The 15,798-nt window shown below is 43.9% G+C and overlaps 1 protein-coding gene across 7 annotated transcripts in view; it reads right to left on the bottom strand.

Annotated features, from left to right (window-relative positions):
- Window positions 1–15,798, bottom strand: part of LOC309626183 (uncharacterized protein) — a gene marked incomplete at its 5' end in the record, with an annotated part of 82,262 nt that overhangs the window by 6,085 nt on the left and 60,379 nt on the right. The window contains 2 exons of one of the 7 annotated variants that reach the window (XM_082386744.1): window positions 6,866–11,044; window positions 13,164–14,985. The exons of 1 other annotated variant lie outside the window; for it this stretch is intronic. 5 more of the 7 variants (XM_082386743.1, XM_082386745.1, XM_082386742.1 and 2 more) reach the window with 5 other exon arrangements.

The following is a 15,798-nucleotide window of genomic DNA, read 5'->3' as shown; positions in this document are numbered from 1 at the left end:
AGTCCAGTGTCCTCCCCAAAGTCCACAAATTTCTGGTATGGTTATGGATTCAGGCCACTGGCTCTGAACCTCTGTTTCTATAGAATGTCTTCCGCTCATACTCACTGTTCCCCCTGTTTGATGCCTGTTCTACACCTGAAAGACGATCTGCCCTTTCCTTGATTTCCCCCAGTGCACACACCGGGCTTTGGTGCATTTCAGATTTTAATGAAGGTTTGGAGAGATACAGAGCATTCATGAGAGCCATGAAAGCCACCTTAGAGCCCTAATTTTGTAACAGCCCTTCAGCCAGTCTACGGAGGGATTTGGCCATCCCCTCTACCTTCCTTATCACCCCTCCCCCCACCCCTCCCCACCCCCATCCTTCCCTCTCCCCAGCCCTCTGGTCTTTTCTCTGCTCCACCACAGCCCTAATCTCAAATTCCTCACTTCCAGCACCGGGTAGTTTAACTTTCTCCTGCTATCTACTTCCTCGCTCTCACCCCTGTCACCCTGGCAGCTTATCACAGTTTTTCTCACACACTTGCATCCCATAAGAGGAGTTCTCATGTCTGCTGTTAAGTTGTCTTATCAGCCAGTTTGTTACAAGTCGTTGCTCTGAGCTGCACCTCTCTGACTATTCCTCCTGTCTTCAAAATTCCCTGCCTTTCTCCTTCCCTCTGAAAATGCCGAATCTCCAAGCTTAATCCTCACTCCTTCGGCCCCCTTCCTTCTTAGCCCAGCCACTAGTGACCTCATTTACTTTCAGGGCTTTGTCTGCAGCCTTTCTGTAGCCACTCCCAGATCTCTGCCTCTAATTACCACTTCTCTTCCACCTCTCACCTCCAGCTAGCTTCTGGGCATTTCCATTTGTCCTTTATCTCAACACACCGTAATGTGTCCGAGAGCAAAGCTCATCTAAGCGTAACTAGTCATGGCAGCAGCTTCCTAAATGGTCTCCCCACAGACCTCTCGTCCCTCCACCCTCACTTTCTCTTCTCCGTTACTAGACTAGTTTTCCAAAGTCTAGTTCTGATCTTATTGCTCCTCTGTTCAAAAACCTTCTCGCTGTCTTCTTAATACAGTCTTAGACTTCCTTTCAAGATCTACCATAATCTAGGCCTGACCTACATTTCCAATACAGGCCCTGGAATCCAATGTGAATTCAAATCGTCACTCTCCATGTACCTGATGTATGACTTTGGGAAAGTTAATGTAAACTCTCTGGCCTCTGTTTATGTTAAAGATATCCATATTTTGGCCCTTCTCAGGAAGTACTAAAACGTTATATATCCTAATGCTGGTACCAAGTCTGTCCTTACTAAGTTGTAAATTTCTTCTTTTTCTTTAATTTATTTTATTGAAGTATAGCTGATTTACAATGTTTTGTTAATTTCTGCTGTACAGCAAAGTGATTCAGTTATACATATATATACATTCTTTTTCATATTCTTTCATCACAGGATGGTTTATCACAAGATATTGAATATAGTTCCCTGTGCTATACAGCAGGACCTTGTTGTTTATCCATTCTGGATATAGTAATTTGCATCTGCTCATCCCAAACTCCCAATCCATCCCTCCCCAACTCCCCCTCCCCCTTGGCAACCACAAGTCTGTTCTCTATGTCTGCGAGTCTGTTTCTGTTTCGTAAATATGTTCATTTGTGTCATATTTTAGATTCCATGTATAAGTGATATCAAATGGAATTTGTCTTTCTCTGGCTGACTTACTTCACTTAGTATGATAATCTCTAGGTCCATCCATGTTGCTGCAAATGGCATTATTTCATTCCTTTTTATGGCTGCATAGTATTCCATTCTTGCACCCTCAGCCACAAGTCATAGCTATTTTCAAGGTCTCTATGATACAACCTAAAGTTTGATAGCCAAAAAGTAAAATGGAATGACAATGTAGTAATAATGCAGTCAACCAAGTGGCTGGTCAGCTATATGGAGGAGCAGTTAGTGGTAACTGTGAGGAGAAGTGGGTAGAGTTAGGGGAGGAAGACTTGTTCCCTTTTCTTGGAAGTTCAGATGTTGAAAGGTAACTGGAGATATGGGGAGGAAGGGCTAGAGCCCGAATGCTGGCTGCTTCATAGCACCTGAATTCAAACCAGAGTTTACATCTCATCTCTGCCACTGTCTGGATGTGTATATTACAGCAAATCACTTAGCTCCTTGAGTCATAGTCTCCTCATCATACAATGGAGGGTGGTGGGGGAGGGGTACCCATCTTAAAGGCTGTTGTGATGATTAGTTGTGTAATGTGTAAGACGTGCTTAGCTCAATGCTTGCCCTCAAGAAATTTGCTTGTGTTATTATGACTATGTAATGAGCTCTGGGTAATGTAAAAAGTAGCCTACAATACTGCACATTTTCCGAAAGTCAACACTTATTTAGCACCTAGAATGTGCTAGGCATCGTCTCAAAGGCATTGTCTTTTGCCCTCAAGGAGCTGGAGCATCCCAGGAGAGCCACAGGTAAGCAGTTACCATTGGGCAGCATGATGAGTGGTGTAGCAGGCGTGTAAATGCAGTTAAGTCGTCCCTAGATATCTGTAGGGGATTGGTTCTGTGGAACAAAAAAGCCCAGAAGGCTACAAATAGGAAAAATGTTTATTTGGGGTCTGAAAAATTGCATTTTGGGAGACAGATTCAGGTAAAGCCAAAAGAGTGTTCCAGGGAAAAGAAAGAGTCAGGGGCTTATAAAGGCAAAAGCCATGAGGCTATACTCTGACAAAAGAAAAGAAATATTTGTCCTTAAGGGATAGGCTGTCACCAGTTGATTTAAGGTAAGGGTTGGGTAAGCATCTTGAGTTTCTGGCAGTTGTTCTGGGTGCCTGCGTTTAAGACAATAAGTGGTCAAAAGTTCAGATTCTATGCGGGCGAGATGTGTACAAGTCACACTTCCTCAATGGCCTCCCAGTTCTATTTAGAGGGCTCTCTTAGTAACACTGGTGCCATTTTGATTTTCCTTTCACAGCTCCAGGACTCCTGTGCAGATACCAAAATCCATGGATGCTCAAGTCCCTTATATAAAATAGTGTAGAATAGGCAGCCCTCTGTATCCACAGGACCAACTGTACTACTCTGGAAACACAGGCGCTTTCTCCACCAACCAGCATTTTCTGAGCACGTTCCAGGTACCAGGCACTGTTCTAGATGCTGAAAGATCAAAAATGAATATGATTCCTGTGTTTAAATATTTCATAATGTAGTAGGAAATGACAGCCGTGTCTCCAATAGCTACAGTGTGTTCCGAGAGCTCACCTAGATGTCCATTCACACTACACATGAGCACAGGGAGGGTGCAGTCAGATTCACCTGATGATAGGAAGGGTTTCAGGAGGTGAACCTGAGCCGAGTCCTGATGCAGGTGACACCCAGGAAGAATTGAGAGCACTGTGGGGAAAGAGGTTTTTGAGTGGGCACAGAGGCCTGAGAGGCCCATGATGTCATTGGAGGTCTTAGGGGCAGGGAAGGATCAAGAGCCATTGAAATGGATGGGAAGTAAGGATGGACAGATCGGCTTGAGGGCGCCCTGGATATGCCACCAACACCAGAGAGCTCTTTGGTTTATCCTTCAGGCAGTGGGAAACAGGAAGGAATTTAAGCCTATCCTCAGTTACATTCCAAGCCTGGATAATCTTACAGAGGCTGTCTGAGACCTTCCTCTCTGTTTTCAAATCCTTGTAAAAAGAAAAAACTACCATCTGGTCTTGAAGAAAACCAAAGGCTGCAAGGAGAAGCCAAGTGTGGGCAGACTGACAATGCCCAGAGCAAACTTGGCCGTGCATAATGAGACTCATAAACAGTAATGTGTTGCTTTAACTTGTCCTTGGCATGGGAGACCTCAGGGAAAGCACCTAGACTCATTCTCCTTTGTCCCTGCCTCTTCCTCTTCTTTCACACCCTACTTTCTTCCTTTGCTGCCGTTTTTTTAATAGACCAGCTGATTGCGGGAAACTTGCCTTGTTTAGAGTCTGGAAAGTCATAAAAGAAACCACTCAATTAAACTGAACTCTTAGTGTCATTCTCGAGTCAAAACCTCCCCCCTCTGCCCCTGCCCCTTGTGGTTTGGGGATGCTCATTTGGAGGTGCTGTGGGTCTCAGGGCACAACAAGATGTACAGTTTGTATCTGCCCACCCTCTCTGAAGCCGGCTCCTGGCTGAGCCCGGCTGCTGGCTTGAGTCACGTGGGCTGGAGGGTCCAGACCAGAAGATGCAGAGGAGGACGTGGTTGGACTCAGCCAAGTGTCCCCGTCTGACCTCTTGCTCTTTTTCTGTCCCCAGAGGAAAGGTGGAGCTTTCCTGCCCACAGAACTTAATTTCCTTTTCCCATTCTTCACAATGCTGCATTCCCGTCCTGCCTCCTGGGGAGAATGGGACTTGGTGTTTCACGTGGCTAGTAGCACTCTGCAGAATCCCTTTCTTTCTCAAAACCAAGGACTTTGATAGGCCTACTGGGAAAACTACAGGTTGAAAGGCCAGAGGTTATCCGCCTCCTCTGCTGGTACCATTTCTTAGTTTATTTGCACTTCCTGCCTCTCTCAGGGTGGGGCTCAGGTTCTGTCAGGACCCCGTGAGCCTGCCATGGTGGAAGCATCTCTGTAACCCGTGCTCACCCTGACTACACCCAAGGAGTCCCTCACTCTTCCAACCACTTTCAGACCTAGAGGAAACACCGCCCCATAGCGACCGCTGTCCGGAGCTGACCAGGTGACACAACCTGGAAGTGAGGGGGAGGTCATGCCGGCGGGATTTACTTGAACCAAAGAGAGAAAGGAGACCCAAGGATCCTCCCTGCTATGGATCATTCTGAGGCTGAGTTGTTTGTTATGCCCTGCCAGAGCTGTCCCATGTCACCAAGAAACCAGCTGTGCTTTATCGTGAAGCTGTAACCAACTCGTTAACAAGTACTCACTTTCCTCCTTCCCTGCCTTGCTTTTCTTTTCCCCTCATTTTCACGACCTTGCCATTGCACCTCCCAGAGAAGCATTAGCAGGTAAGCTGTAACCTCAGATGGTTTTCTAACAGTGGTCCACTGACCCATTAATTTGGTTGGTTTGTTTCTGGGTTGGTCTGGGCAGGTTTGTAATCACCTCTTCTCTCTATAGCCCCAAAAGAAGGTCATTCCTTGTTTCTGCCTTGGAGGAGAACACATTCAGATCTATAGATCCCTGGAAAGCATTTAGTCAGAAGGAGAGCCGTCACAGCACTATTAACAAGAAGAAGAAGAAAAAAAAAGATTGGAAACAATCTAAGCTTCCAAAAAGCGGACAGTGTTATTTTAAATACTAGATAGACATTTAAAATAATGTTACAGACATATTTCTTGATAAATAAACTTATTTATGATGTGTTAATTGAAAAAAATTAAAATCTAAGGACAGTATGATCTCACTTTTGCAAGAAACAAAAAAAATATCTCTTCATGGAGAAAGACTGAAGGAAGTTATATGTCAGATGCAAGCAGAGGTTGTCATCTGGTGATGGGATTATGAGTGAGTTATCCTTTATTTTTTTACATGTATCAGTATTTTATTTTTTTCTCTAAGAAATATATATGAATTGTGATTTTTTTAATTAAAAGATAAAAAAGCACCCTGGACCTGGTGCTCACAAATGCACATTCTCCAGCAATATTCTGTCAATTTAGAAGGAACAGGCGATGAAGAACCCAGAGAGAGTCAGGAAGATTAAGGATAACAGAAAAGCTTTTATTTTTTATGAGAATTATTAAGAGGAAATGGTTTGTAATTATTCCAATGATGTATATTTGTTGAAGTATAAAGGTAATATGTCTATATCTCTATCAGGAGAAAGGTTAGAGTATTGCTGTTGTAACTATCTTTTATGAGGCGGTTCATAAAGCATGCCCATGGATTTCATTACTTTATTACAGTTAATAACTGTATTCCTAAAATAAATATATTGTTCCTTAAATACTTCTTTTGGTATACTTTTTAGTTCTTGAGAATTTTTAAGAATAAACCACTCACTGCATTTGTACAGGATGGGGGCAAATGATGGGCAGACCATTTATTCAACATACACTAAGCTTTGTCCATTTTCCAGAAACTAAGCTGGGTCCTGGGGAATCAGAAGTTGCAGACATACTCTTCCTTCAGTGAGCTGGTAGAGGACAAGGACCAGTGAACCGACATCTGCAGTTGACTGTAGTGGGCATTCTATGCCCAGGGCTCCAATGGGCCACAGAAGGGCATGCAATCCAGGCTGGAGACATGAGTGGTTAGGAGACACTTCTCCAGAGTAGGTGAAAGCTGATCTGCAGGATATGTGGGAATTAGCCAAAGAAAAGGAGAAGGGCATTCTACGTAGAGGCTAGGAGGTATAGAAGAGAGCAGATCCAGACACTGGAAAAAGCTAAATCTGTTGATCAGTTGTGTCCAGAACCGTTTGCGGTGATGGAAAAGTTTTATATCGTCACTGTTCAAAAAGTTAGCCACTCACTATGTGTGGCTGTTGAGCAGGTGAGGAACAGAAATTTTAATTTTGTTTCATTTTAAAAATTTAAGTAGCCACATGTGGCTAGTGGCTACTGTGTTTTTAAACCACTTTATTAAGGTATGATTGACATACAAAAAGCTGTGCATAATTGATGTATACAGCTTGATAAGTTTGGAGGTAAGTGTACACCTGTGAACTCATCACCACAGTCTATGCCACAGACATATCAATCACCTCTAACAGTTTCCTCCTGCACTCTATTATTCTTTTCTGTGTGTGGTGAGAATGCTTAACATCAGATCTAGTGTGTATCGAACAGCACAGCTCCAGAAGAAATCTGCTGCTAGGTCAGGTATGTTGCTTTTTTCTAGTGAGTTTCATTTTCATCCTGAAGGTGAAAAGGAGTCACTGCAAAATTTCAAAACAGAATAATTATATGAGTAGACTTAGGAGAAACATTACTTGCAAATTTGGAAGCAAAGTAATCTGGCGGGTTTTTAACATGCATTCACTTACCATAACCTTCTTAGAGAAGGTGACAAAAAAGAAGTGTATAAAACAAACATTGCCATAAAATTTATTTTTGGAAATGATCTGACAGAGGAAACTACCTAACAATTAGCTCACCTACAAACCAATAAGTAAAAGATAGCCTTCACATTAGGAAATTGAGTAGATGGCATTAATGAACCATTCCCTAAGGCTCGCATACAAATGGCCAATTAAACATGTAAAACAGTGTTCAGCCTCACTAGTATTGGTACATTCTTTCTGGAGACAAGTTTGGCAGTATTTTAGCAAAAGACTTGAAAATGTTTAAGCCCTGTCAGCCAACTCTTCCATTTCTGGGAATTTGCCATAAGGAAGTAATTGGGATTTCTTGCAGAGATTTATGTACAAGGCTGTCTATGTCTCTATCACATACAACAGTGAAAAAAAATGACAACAACCTAATTGTGGTTCCCAGTAGATTTATTAACTAAATCACGATACATCTACACAACTGGACACTACATAGCCATTAAAGGTCACGTTGTGTATGAATACTTACCTGCATGGAACAAATATCTGTGATATATTTTTTAGTGGAAAAATAACAAATCCCTATTAAAATGTAAGATTTAAGTTGAATATAAACAATTGTGTAAATAAAAAAAGATACTTGAAGGATATTCACCAAAATGTTAATGTTTATCACTTAGTAGTGTGATTAAGGGTGATCTTTGTACTTTTCTTTATGTTTCTCTGTATTTTATAATCTTCTACAATGAAAATATATGGAATTTAAAACAGAAAAGCATTTTTTAAAAGTTGAGGTCGTTAATTATGTGGGTAGAGTTCAAGTGTGACAGAAGTAATTGAAAATGTGTAATTGCCACAATTCTGCTATGCTAGATAAAATATTAAAGTGGTGGCAGACATGTGCTTGTCTAGACTTGTGGACAGTAGAGGTTTTAAAGAGGCTAAGTGACTTTGGAGTCCTTTCCAGAGACTCTTCCCTGCTGTTGGTAGCAGCAGAAGTGCTTTAATTAATCAAGATAAAGTGTTTTCAACTAGAGATAATTATGAACATGAAGATGATCTTGCAGACAAATATGTGGACGGTTTATAAAGAGCAGGGCTTTTCCTTTGTTAGGTTCTTCCTAATATTTTAACCCAGATGTATCAGGAAAAGACGAGAAGAAGTGGCAAAGAAAGCTTTAACCAGAGACCAAATAACCAGAAACTTCAGTTAATCAGAAATTCTTCTGCCTTTGAGTTTTAGGAGAAAATGGGAAATCACAAAAAAAGTGACTCTAAATTGAGGATTGCTCACCACCAACTTTCAGGACATTTCTCAAGGATTTATCAATTCAGACTAGTCTATAGACTTCATACATGAATATTCATCATTCTATCCAATGAAAATAATTCCTAATGGTGAATCTGAATTTCCAGAAGGATTTTCATTATCAACTAAAACAGATTAAATTACGTTCTATATACTCTACTTACTACTCAGAAGGAAGGGAGGAAAGGAGGGAAGGAAGGAAGGAAGGAAGGGAGGAAGGAAGGAAGGAAGGGGGAAAGGGAGGGAGGGAGGGAAGACCATACAGATTGGGAAGACTGGATCTCATCCAAAGACTCACATGCTCTTGGTTTGGTCAGATACTTCGAGGGGAAAGAAGAAAAAATCATCTATTTCTAAAGTAACTTGGGTGGGTAATGGGGTTTGGGCTTAGAAGCAGAAATAGAGGTTAGTTAATGGACAGATGATGGCAACTATGGGTCTCAGCATATTATTCTGTTGAGTTACTATTATGTGACCAAGCCTGGGTGGGGCAGGACTGGGTTATACGTGAGTCTCAGTATATAAGAGAAAAACAAGGACAGTATAAGAAGCCTGTGAAGAAAAATACCTGTTTGTATTATTTTTAAGTACATTTTCGATCATTTCAATCAGTAGATGCTATGGCAGTGTAAAACGAACAAGCAATTTCACATTTTTGAGAGGTCAACACAATAATCTAACCCTGCCTCAGGAGGCAACAGGGTTCATCCAGAAACTGCTAGATTGCTGGCTCCTGTGAATACCTGGAACCCAGTTCCCTGTGCCCCAGTTGATGTTCACACACACACACACACCAGCACATGGCAAAAACAAGTCAGGAGCAGACAGCTCCCTCTGTAGGACTGGCGTTCACCTCGCTTGGGTCCAGGTCTCCAGGGCTGTGGTTTCTGACCCCCTGCTTCCGGAACCGCATGTGCCCAGATCGTCAGTGCCTGCCTGAAGGAGACTGGCTGATCTGAGATTCCTGTTCTGTACATCCCAGGATTTTGACCCCAGCTAGGTTTGGTCCTTGAAACTTGACTTCCGTTTGCAGAACTTTCCTGCCCAGCAGACCTCTCATTCCATGTTCTACTGGCTGCTGTGCCCAGTTGCTGAGTGTGTCTGGGGCAGGCAATCACACTTCAGGTGTGGCACCCATAGTGACGCTGCACGTATCTCAACCAGAGGTATGCACGTACCTTTACATTTATGCTTCATGGGGTGGTGAGAAGATCAAGTGACAGTGCACATCAGGCTGCTGGCAGGTAGTAGGTGACATGGCTTCTCACAATTTAATGGTTTTCTCCCTCCCCTTTTTCCCACCTTATCTGTGGCTATACATAGATGCCTTGGAGAATGTACAGGGTACAATATTTATGAAAGTTCCATGAATGTCAGAACTTGTATCCCCCAAGGCCTGATGCTGAGCACATAGCTGATGTTCAATAAATGTTTGTTGAATGAATGAATGTGAATACTGTATGTGATCACTCTTACCTTATATGGCTTCCTCAACACTGATCACCTGACATGAATTTCCAAATCCTGCCCCCGTGGATCTCTGCCTGTGCCTGAGGAGATGACTAGTATCTGCTCTTGGATGAATTATGTACTTAGCGTAAGGGCAGGTCACCGGACGTCAGTCCTCGTAAGCAAGCCTGTTGCCCGGCGGGCCACTCTGCCTCTGCTCAGTGCCCTGTCTGCACAAGAAGACAGGCTGCATTCTGCGCGGTCTCATAGCCCAGTTCCCGTCAGAACATCTCAGTCAGGCAAAGGGAGGGCGGGGAGCCGATGGTGCCCTGTGTGTTTTGCTCCAGCCCCAGATTCCTTTCTGAAGATGAGGAGACCCCTGACCTCGGGGCCAATTTATCCATTAGGCAGAGAGAGCCTAAGGCCCGTGAAACTTCTTAGAGACCCACGAGAATGTTTTCATTTTCTTTTAAAATCAGAAGAAAATGAATATAATAATGCATATGTAATAATGATTCCAGTCTGGATTCTATTCATCTCTATACCAACACAGTTATAAAAGAAAATTCTTAATCTTTTTTCATGGAGGAAGGGGCCTATGAAAATCATAGTGTGGCCTTGGATGTCCCAAGCAGAACAGCAGAACTCTCCAACACTGTGCTGCCCCAGAGGGCTGCTTCCTCAGGCACCTTCCCAGGGAGAAGCAAGCCCTTCCCTGTGAAGGCACAGCAGCTTCCTAACGTCCCCAGCCTCTTAAAGAAGGCAAATCCTAGCACAGTGAACGCTGTCTCCTCACTCCAGGACCCAAAATATGGGAAAGAGCAGCATGAGCTCACTCTTCTAAAGAAGACAAACCCAGATGTGACCTCATCCCCTGACTCGCAAGTAGAGAAAGCTCATCAATGACTCCACCTCCTTTTCCCTCAAAAGTCAAGCTTAAGCATGACCTCCCCTCCAATCTGGCAGGAAAGATCGGGCATGATGTCACCCCCGACCCCACCCCATGCACCTCTCCCACCCGCCTGGCTGATGACACATTTTCACCCCGAGGATGGAGGACGGCTTCTCAGAAGTGCCTCTGCCTGAAGGTGTGGTTATCCCGCTGGCCGCTGCTTCCTCTCGGCCCTAGGGCAAGCCCCCCAGCCCAAAAGGCAGGCAGGAGTCAGTGAGGAGTCCCCGGTGACTCAGCACGTGGCAGCAGACAGGAATTTATTCACGGCTCAACATCCAATATGGAGTTTTTAGGCAAGTCTGGAGGGCAAGGTGAGCTGACTCACAGTGAGAAACTGAAAAGCAAAAGGGGAAACCCAGGGCTGAGAAATTCCTAGGAAATCGCATAACCTTGGCCGGCAGGGGAAGGTTGGTTGAATTGACAGGGCTACGAGGCGGGGATGGCCTCAGACCTGCAGCAGTTCGCTGCCCTGCAAGCACTCAGGAGCACAGCCGTCTGTCCGTCCGTGTTTCCTGCATGTCCTTCTGACCTCCTCCGCCTGCACTGCGTCCTCCTCGCAAAGAGAGAGAACGGCCGGCCCCTGATGGATGGGGCAGCCCAGGTGTGAATCGGGGCCTCAGCACCTAGTGAGTGATAGTGTTTGAATCTGCAGCCCAGATTTAATACATGAGAAAGGAACAGGACAGGGAAGAAGTTACCCTTGTAAATAAAAGACTAGCCAGATGTCAATAGTGGGGAGGCTGGCAGGGTGGGCATGGGGGGTGGTGTGGGAACTCTCTGTACTTTCCGCTCAATTTTGCTGCAAACCTAAAACTGCTCTAAATAATAAAGTCTGTTTTTTAAAATTGGCTGAGTTTTTTTTTTTTTTTTGAAGTCTTAGTCCTATGGCCATAGAACCCTGCCGAGCATCATGCAGAGGTCTGTCCTATCTCAAGAGGGAGACAAGGTAAGCAAGCCAGCTAAACCATCGTGATTGTAGGAGCCACAAGAAACGGAACATTTCCTTTCTCACACTTCTGGCATAGCCACTGCTGATATAATTCCTCAACTGTGTACAATTGCTTTGCATTCTACAGCTAGGAAGGAAGTTATAGCAAATGCTTCTGGGAGGGATAGACTCTGGCGGAAGAAGAGCGGGTAGATCTATTCTTGAGAAAAAGTTTTTATATTCTAAGCCTCAGTTTCTTCATCTGTGAAATGAGGATAGCAGTATTATCTGTCTTACAGAGATGTCATGTGGGTCAGCTTTCGGTGTTGCCATCCGCCCTACTTACCCACGCCGTCTGCTCCTCAACCCTCACCAGCACTTCCTAGCACCCTCTCTCATTTTATTTTTCTACAATGCGTTTATCATCATCTTTATCATATATTTTACCTTTTAAATTCTCTTTATCTCCCTTTGGAATGTAAATTCCATACAGAAGGGATTTTTGTCTGCTTTATTCCGTAACCCCAGCACCTGGAACATCTTCTAATATATAATAAGTCCTATATAAATATTTATTGGATAATAGCATTCAATTTATGTAACGTGCTCGGCACAATACCTTGTACATGCCAAGTATGTAATACACATTAACTAACTATGATTATTTGTATTTTTCCATGTTGCAAAAAAGAGTAAAGAATTATGAAGTTCCAGAGAGGACAGAAAGGGATGCAGATAAAAGAATTAGTAAGGATCCAGGAACATAAGAACAGACTTCCTAAATGGCATAGTTGTACTTTGGGTTGGGTCTACAGATGTGGGTATGTGAATGGCTCCAGGCCTGGACCCCTAAATAGCACAAAGTGCCTACCACATAATGGTGATTCATTGTGTCTACATCAGAAAGCCTCGAAAACAATGTATGTTTGCTCTTTAGCCAACTAGTTCATCTCTTTTTGATTCTTAGAGCAGAATCTGGTGTGGGCCAGATGTACTTTCCACTACAGTTTTAATCACAAGCATTACATACTTTCAGTATTTCATTTGATGCTTAAAAGGAAATATGAAGAATTGTCCAAAACCAGCTCCAGTTAGCCATCCCATAATAGCACCACCAGGAGTGTGCCAGGCTATAAGGGCCAAAGCAAAAGCTCAGAGGGACATCAGAGCAAAAGGCTGGAAGTGCTAAAGCAGGTGGGTCTGAGCCATGACAGGCAGCAGGAAAGAAAGAAGCATCCTCAGTGGATACTAAGCTATCAGGGCATCCTGATAAGACACATTCCTATTCTGTGAGGTCACAGACTGTATGTAGCCAAAATCAGTCAACAGTCTGCCTCTCATCTTGATGGGAAGTTGGTTCTTTGAAAATGTGCTTCTATCGCCTCACTTCCTACAACACACACACACACCCCAAATCCTCCTCTATCAAGCTCAGTTTCTGATTGAAATGCTCTGCTGACCCTCAACAAGAAAAGGAGAAACTCTTCAAAATCATAATGAAGGTACCATTGTACCGATGCTTTGGGAGGACTTTCCTCCTCTCAGCTCTTACCTTCCTCACCTGGAGGTGCACTCAGGCTCCAGACAGGAAGGCCAGGAGCTGAGTTCGTCTGAGGGCAATCTGTGAAGTCCAGGCACACCACCCTGGCTCGGCTTTCCCAAATGGAAAAAAAAAAAAAAAAGTGAGACAGCTACAGGCAGGTGACTCAAGGGGCGCGGCTACACATCCAGTGCCTTTGTGCAAACTGTAAAAATGTGCCTCCTTCAGGGCCTTGGATCGGAAACATTTTTTATTCCTCAAGGCTGACGCACTTGTGAGCCCAATGAGAGAAGTAGGGCTCCATTCCTCCTTGGTTGGACATCTTTGTGCAGGACAGAAACTGCATAAGTGCACCTGGTAGCTGGCTATGTGAGAAGGAGGTATTGGAGGGCTAGGGGTAAAGAAAAACAAAATGCCTGACCCCTACTGTATACACCCCAAGGATGAGACCCTTTTCCTTTGCAGCTGGAGTTTCATCTGTGGTTGGATCTCCCCGAGAAGACACTAACCTCCGAGTCGTCTTTCTCCTCCATGCTGCCCCCAGCACTAACCCTGCTCGAGGCCTGTGGTATCAATACTTAAACTAGGCTGAACTAGGAAGAATGAAGAAATAACTTAGAAGGCCATTTGGAGAGGGGCGATGTGGTGTCATGGAAAGTCTGCAGGATATGGAAGCAGCTGGCCTGGCAGGCTGGCTTGATAAGTGTCCACTTGGTGAGGCAGAACTGCATTTCCCAGAGTTCCCTTCCCTGCACGTGTCCCATCAGAGTGGCCACAGGAGATATTCTTGTGGGAGATTTGAAGGGGAGAAGCAAAGCAATGGTCCTTTTGTAGCTCACACATGTTGCCGCTAATCTTCTGACTCACCTAATTGGCCCCAAACAGGTGTCTTTTATTGCTGCTCTTGCCTCCCCAGAGCTCTCCAGTGTGAAAGCAATTGCAGCTGCCACCCCACCTTCCCGCCCCCACTCCAAACTCTCCAGCTACAATCTCTTGAATTCTTAGCTGACAGCCAAATAAACCAACCCCATTCCAGACAACTGACCTCCCTCCCCTCCCAGGTAAAATGCCAGCATTTTCACAGGGGCTTTGAGAGACAGGGCTTTTGCTCAAAGAAAGGATGGGAACAGAGCTTGTAGGCACCAGACCAGGCTGGTAGGGGAGGTGTTTTGGGGTGGTTTCCTCCAAACCCCACCATGACCGGCATTACATACTCTATTTAGTTTCACGATAAAGGTGATTATTTATGACCTTATTAGCAAAGACTATAAATACCTCAGAGAAGGCCTCCACTGTTTAAGTTCTCTTCCAGTTTTAGGGACATGCCGGAATATGGAGCAGTTCAGACAAGGAGGTCGCTCAGCCCTCCCTGCTGTTTTCCCTCTTGCTCCATCTGCACCCTCCACTGCCGACGTCCATATCGCCACCTTTCATCCCGCCACTCTCTCCCTTTCATCCTGCTGTGTTACTGCCCTGTCCTTCATCTGTCTTGCCAAAGATGAACAAAGGGGTATAAAGCTACCCTAGGATGGCTTGACACAGAAAAGATGTCTTTTCAAAATCCCAGAATGTCACGGTAAACTCGCTGAGAAACAGTATGATGGACTGTATCAGCTTTTCCAAACTCAGTCTCTCTGGAAAAAGATGTTGAACACTTGACTCATTTGCTGACAATTTGGGACAGTTAAACAGGGGAGTAAGAAGACAGAAAGAAGAAAGGAATAAATAAATGGTTTCTTTTTATCCATAGGTACCTGATTCAGGTGCCAAGGCTCACGAATCTTGGAATACAGTCAGCTACAATCATGGGTGATTCTCCAGAAGAGACCAAATACTGGCAAAACAAGAAGCAGATTTGGACCATCACATTCCTACTCTAATGGATGCTGAGAAGTGGACGCAGGACAACCACCCCCAAATTTCCTGGTACTGCTGCTGTCACTGCAAAATCCTGGCTCCTACAAAGTATCATCTCTTGCCCCTGCCAGAGAAAACCAGTCTTTAAAAGAAACTAAATCCAAGGTCACTTACTTCCACATAAAGAGAATATTTTGTTGGCTGCCAAAATTCATTTTTCTAATATACTCTTATCCAATAACTTAAGCCTGGTGCACTGGGCACAGTCCAACTTGGGTAATTCCATCCTCCCAACCCAATTCTCCCAAGGAGTTTGAACTGGACATGATATTCAATATTATTCTTCACTTCTTCAGCTATTCCCTCATGCATTAAACGAATGCTTTTCATTTCCAAAGCATGATGCGGATATGGGGATGGAGGTTCTAAAAAGGGATTATTCTTAAGAATTTAGTGATGAGAGGTTCCATTACATGCATTCAGTCAAGTTCTTTGGAAGTCAGGTCTGGATTCATTTATTTAACAGATAGTTAGTAAAGTATATGCCAAGTACTGTTCTCAACATTGTCGATGCAACAGGGCACAAGAAAAGGTTTCTACCCTCAAGAAATAAATATTAGAACAAGTATATGAGATGAAGTTGGAGTGAGGGGCAAGAATCAGACCATTTAAGCCATGATCTAGAGTTTGGATATTATTAAAAGGACAGTTGGAGAGTATTGGTGGAGTGATATGGTCAGATTTGGGGTTTTTTTTTTAATAAGATCACCATGGAGGAATATCTGTGGGC

This window comes from Balaenoptera borealis (genome assembly GCF_965194805.1).
Source record: "Balaenoptera borealis genome assembly, chromosome: 1".
Lineage (NCBI taxonomy): Eukaryota > Metazoa > Chordata > Mammalia > Artiodactyla > Balaenopteridae > Balaenoptera > Balaenoptera borealis.
The sequence above is the reverse complement of the archived record's forward strand: the minus strand, read 5'-3'. Positions and strand labels throughout refer to the sequence as shown.